The following is a 6,082-nucleotide window of genomic DNA, read 5'->3' on the forward strand; positions in this document are numbered from 1 at the left end:
GCTCACCTGTCCAGGCACAGCTCTCCCCTCTCCCCTCCCTGCCCTCCATGCCAACGTGGATCTGACAGCCGAGTCCTGGCACATAGCAGGATGGTTCACACTTCTCAGCCTTATCCGGTCTTGTGCCCTCTGTCTCGTGGCCGCATTCCCAGTCTTTTAAGACTCATCTCAAGCAGGTGTTCACTGACACCACAGGTGACCCCAAAGAAACTCTTCTGCCTGAATTTCCACCAAGTTTCTGTGCCCTCTTTTCTCCTAGTACACAGGACACTGGACTCTCTGTGTCTCCTCTGTCTCCCCCACTGCTCTGGGAGCCCCTGGGGCAGGAACCACGTCTTACATTGTCTTCTTCGCACAATGTCTGGCACCCAGCCAGCACTCAATAGATGTACAGTGAACGAATAACAATACTTGCATTTACTTAATGTTTTCTCTGCTAAATGTTCTCTTGCTTAATCCACACAACCTATGGGGTAGGTATTATTCTTAAACCCATTTTAAGGATTATTTCTGTGAGGGTCAGAGAGGTTAAGAGTCTGGCAAAGGGCAGACTGGAATTCCAGAGTTTGTTCTGCGGAACCCTAGAATTCCCACTGTTCAGCCCAACCTCCAGCGAGTGCCTGCTCTTACTGAGCCTGTTTTGGGTGACAAGCTTGTGGGGATGGGATTGGTGGATACCATCCAACTCCCATCTCCTGGGGGAGTTGTCTTTCCCAGGGCCATCCTCAAGCCAGTTTCAGTTTCCAAGTTGTAAAAGGGAAACTAAGAGGTGAGAAACGAAACCTACAGCAGAAAGGGTGACTAAAAGCCCCGCCTGTTAAGGTGGTTTCACCCAGTGTCCCTTGGTACCCCAGCTGCAGTGAATGGCCTCCAGGAAGAGGATCCCCTGGTCAGCCAGACACCCCTTGTTTCCTCTTCACTCTGGTCCTTTATTCCACAGGGTGCTGGAGGTCAGCTGAGGAGGAGTCCCCTTAAAGAAGAGTGTGTGTGCCAGGAGCTGGGTAGGTGTGTGGGTATAGATCTAGCCACCAGTGGTACTCTCAAGACAGAGATGGCAGTGCCCCCGGAGCTCTTTGTCACCCCAGCTTCCAGGCTGAACTCCTTCGTGGCTCACTGCCTGCATCCCAGCCAGAAGTGGAAAAAAGAGGTGTTGGAGACTGTGCAGACCGTGGAGCAGTTCCTGAGGGAGCAGAGCTTCCAGGGGGAGCATGGGCTGGACCAGGAATCGGGGGTGCTGAAGGTGGTCAAGGTGAGACTGGTTCCCTCCATCCCCAGGCCAGGGCTGGGCAAAATGCAGCTTGTGGGTCTACATCCCTGAGGATGCTGGGACCTGTTGCCTCATTATCTCTAGCCCATGCTATTGACATCTCAAGACACTCCATCCCAATGCACTGCTGCCTTGAGCAGAACAAGTCCAGTAAGGAAGCTAATAATAATAGTGTACTTTTTTGGATGCACTAGCCTAACCCCTTAACATGTATTATGTCTAATTTGTGTACCCTGTGAGGTGTGTATTATTCTTTTCCCATTTTACAGATGAGCAGAATGGGAACTCAGTGATTTAAGATCCATAATGACCAAACGCAATGCAAGGTCTCTGATTGGATCTTGGTGTGAATGGACCATCTGTAAAATATAATTTGGGAACAATTGGGGAAATTTCAATATGGCCAGAATATTAAATAATATATATATATAAGGGAATTGTTTTTTTAATATTTATTTATTTTATTTTTTTATTTTCTTGGCTGCGTCAGGTCTTAGTTGTGGCAATGCGGGATCTTTTGTTGCAGCGTGTGGGCTCGGGCTTCTCTCTAGTTGTGGCGTGCGGGTTTTCTCTCCCTAGTTGTGGCGCGTGGGTTCCAGGGTGTGTGGGCTTTGTAGTTTGCGGCACACGGGCTCTCTAGTTGAGGCGTGGGAGCTCAGTAGTTGTGGCACGTGGGCTTAGTTGCCCTGCAGCATGTGGGATCTTCGTTCCCTGACCAGGGATCGAACCCGAGTCCCCTGCATTGGAAGGTGGATTCTTTACCACCGGACCGCCAGGGAAGTCCCAGGGAACTGTTTTTTTGAGGCGTAATAGTTTTGTGGTTATGGGGAAAATGTTCTCTTTTGTTGGACACAAATGCTAAAGTATTTAGGGACGATGGTCCTTAGCGTTTGTAATTTACTTTAAAGTGGCTTAGTTGAAGCAAATATGGCAGAGTTTAGACTTGTTGAATCTGGGCGGATGTATAAGTGTTCATTGTATTCTCTTTCTATTTTTCTGTTTAAAATTTTTGATAATGGAAATTTTTTTTTAATGGAAGCTCAGAGAGGTGAGGTCACTTGCCCAAGGTCACACAGCTAGTGGTGAAGCTGGGATTTCACCCAGGATCTATCTTACTCTGCTCCAGGCTGCCCTCACTGAGCTTTTTTCCCCCAAGCCCTTCCTGCAGCTGCATCATGTCACCTCCTGTCCTAGCTAGGATAATAATGCAAGAGGGTCAAAACTAGAAAGGTGTGATGAGAAAAACAACTTTGAGGAAAAAATTTTGTTTTTCTGAGTGGCTGCCGAGGCATTTTACAGTATGGTGACCCTACTAACACCAAAAGTTCAGAGTCTGGACTTTTAGATAGGTTTAGGGTATCCCCACAGGTTCCTGCTTTGCCTTCCCCGGTGGAACCTTTTAATATAACCACTGAGTGGGCTTCCCTGGTGGTCCAGTGGTTAAGACTCTGAGCTTCCACTGCAGCGGGCATGGGTTCGACCCCTGGTCAGGGAAGTTCTGCATGCCACACTGTGTGGCCAAAAAACATAAATAAATAAAATTTTTTAAAAATTTAGAGCTAAGCGGGTTTTAAATAAAAGTTTTTAATGTAAATTGATACAGCCACTATGGAGAACAGTATGGAGGTTCCTTAAAAAACTACAGATAGAACTACCATACGACCCAGCAATCCCACTACTGGGCATATACCCTGAGAAAACCATAATTCAAAAAGAGTCATGTACCAAAATGTTCATTGCAGCTCTATTTACAATAGCCAAGACATGGAAGCAACCTAAGTGTCCATCAACAGATGAATGGATAAAGAAGATGTGGCACATATATACAATGGAATATTACTCAGCCATAAAAAGAAACGAAATTGAGTTATTTGTAGTGAGGTGGATGGACCTAGAGTCTGTTCTACAGAGTGAAGTAAGTCAGAAAGAGAAAAACAAATATCGTATGCTAACACATATATATGGAATCTAAGGGAAAAAAAAAAGAAGGTCGTGAAGAACGTAGGGGTAAGACAGGAATAAAGACACAAACCTACTAGAGAATGGACTTGAGGATATGGGGAGGGGGAAGGGTAAGCTGTGACAAAGTGAGAGAGTGGCATGGACATATATACACTACCAAACGTAAAATAGCTAGTGGGAAGCAGCTGCATAGCACAGGGAGATCAGCTTGGGGCTTTGTGACCATCTAGAGGGGTGGGATAGGGAGGGTGGGAGGGAGACGCAAGAGAGAAGAGATATGGGAACATATGTATATGTGTAACTGATTCACTTTGTTATTAAGCAGAAACTAACACACCATTGTAAAGCAATTATACTCCAATAAAGATGTTAAAAAAAAAATAACCACTTAGAGTTAAGCCTGTGAAAAGTTAGTAGCCTCTGCCCCAATCACCTTGTAAGGACTAGGTGCTTGCTACCCCGCTCTAGCTCCTGCTGGCTTGTGACCTGGGGTGGAAGACTGCCCTTCCCCCGGCTCACTGTGTCCCTTTGCTTCTGGGATATATAAGTAATAAATCATTTTTTTTTATTTTTTAAATTAATTTTTGTTGGAGCATAGCTGCTTTACAATGTTGTGTTAGTCTCTGCTGTACAGCAAAGTGAATCAGTTACACGTATACATATACCCCTCCTTTTTAGATTTCTTTCTCACTTAGGTCACCACAGAGCATTGAGTAGAGTTCCCTGTGCTATACAGTAGGTTCTCATTAGTTATCTATTTTTGAAAGTAATAAATCTTATGACGCTACTCCCTTTGTATGGGTGTATTGGAACTGCACCTTTCCTCCAAATGACCCCGGGGGTTTCATTTCCCCACAGAGGGAGTTTGGATGCTGAGGGAGCTACCTGCCCACACTGTGTGGGCGGCTTGTGCCCCTGGCCAACGAGATATTAACACTTTATTTGGGCTTTAAACTCTCCCCCAACCCCTGAAAATCTGGTAAGCTGTGCTGGTCCACAAGAGTGAATGCTTGTCCTTGGGTTTGAATAGGTTTGAACTGAAGCAAGTCATGAAGCCTGTTCTAGAACGCTCTTCCCTCTCTGCCTATATCTTACCACTGGAAAAGGTGGGAAGGGCAACACAGGCACAGCCTTCAGCGGGATGTGCTCTGTGCCATTCCCAACCCTCTCACATAGGGCAGAAACACCCCGCCCCTGCCAATTCCTGAGTTAAGCCCTCACTTCTAATGTGACTGTATTAAGAAATAGGGTCTTTAAGGAGGTAATTAAGGTTAAATAAAGTCATAATGGTGAAGCCCTAATCAGACTGGACTCGTGTTCTTATAAGAAGATAGAGACATCAGCGGCCTCTCTCTGTCCATGCACACACACAGGTAAGACCATGTGAGGACTCAGTGAGAAGGCAGCTGTCTGCAAGCCAGGAAGAGAGGCCTCAGAAGAAAGCAACTCTGCTGGCATCTTGATTTTAGACTGCAAAATTCCAGAACTGCGAGAAAGGAAATTTCTGTTGTTCAAGCCTCCGGTCTCTAGTATTCTATTATGGCAGCCCAAACAGACTAATGCACCATTTTATGTTGGCTTTTTTCCCCAGGAGAACAGTACCTATAACAGTAGACTAGCATCCTGGTCCCCAGGTCATTTTGGTTCAGTTAAATTCTTAAAGTAGCACTTACATCTTACCTCACACTGAAATAAATCCTTTTGTAGCATGTGAGTGGCACAGAGTGGAGCTTAAAAGATTTAGTGGGCCATCAGGCTCTCTCTAACCCACCCCTTGAACCTGTCTTATACCATCTTCTTTGCTTCCCAGTCCAAACCCTGTGTTCCAGTCTTTTCCCTGTCCCCCATTTATAGTGCCCACTCCTTCCTTGCCCAGTTGGAATTTTCTCTAGCTTCCATGCCGACTGCCCAAACCCCATCTCTTCTTCAGGGTCATCCTAAGCCCTACATCTTTGGGGCCTCTTCTCAACCTTCCAGCCAACCTCTGCATCACTCTGGTACTTCCTGCCTTTGCAGAAATTTAACAGAAAGAGAGGAGGGGATTGGAGGCACTGTGCCTAAGATCTCAGGTGGATGAGATTCTTCCCTGCAAGCCAAGTGTCCGGCTGTAAACAATACCTTCAGGGCCTAAACAGTGAATAGAGGGATAGAAAGTGACTTGACTTTGGTGTATGTATGTGTTTATACCCATATATGTGAAGTCTGTGTTCTTGGAGTAGAGCCCCATTCATTTAGAGAAAAAAGAGCCTGCTCCAAATTCCCCATCTGGAACTAGCAATTTGTCCTTAATGAGGCACATGTATAACACAGGTTATAGATTAAGACTGACCTGAAGAGAGCACACTGACTTTCGTCTAAGCACCTCACACGTCAAAGACAGCTGGACGTGGAAGAAACCAAGAAATCAAGTGTAGGATTTCCCAAACTGCAGTCAGTTACTAGCCACATTAATAACTGTTTTAAACCTTATTCACATTGCATCAAAGGGATGCTTTGATGCACTGCTGAGGTCTTCTCAGCAAAGCTCACGGGAATTTGGTATATGAGGATCCACACTAGCGATCCATTTCACTGGTGTCAATCTCTCTGGACAGTTTGGGTGGAAAGGACAATTCCTGAAGGTGCGATACCTTCACCACATGTACTAGCATTGGGTCTTGCTTGTGTGTGTGTCACCGACTTCAGCCTTGCTGTAGCAATAATAGCTAAGATACTGTAGAGCTGAGAGGCTATTTAAGTATTTATAGATATATACATAAGGTAAAAGCACCTAACTTTTTTCTACCTATTGCTTACTTTCCACAGCGGTGTACACACCACACTTTAGGAAACAGTGATGTTGTCCAATTTGTC

This window comes from Stenella coeruleoalba (assembly GCF_951394435.1).
Source record: "Stenella coeruleoalba genome assembly, chromosome: 3".
Lineage (NCBI taxonomy): Eukaryota > Metazoa > Chordata > Mammalia > Artiodactyla > Delphinidae > Stenella > Stenella coeruleoalba.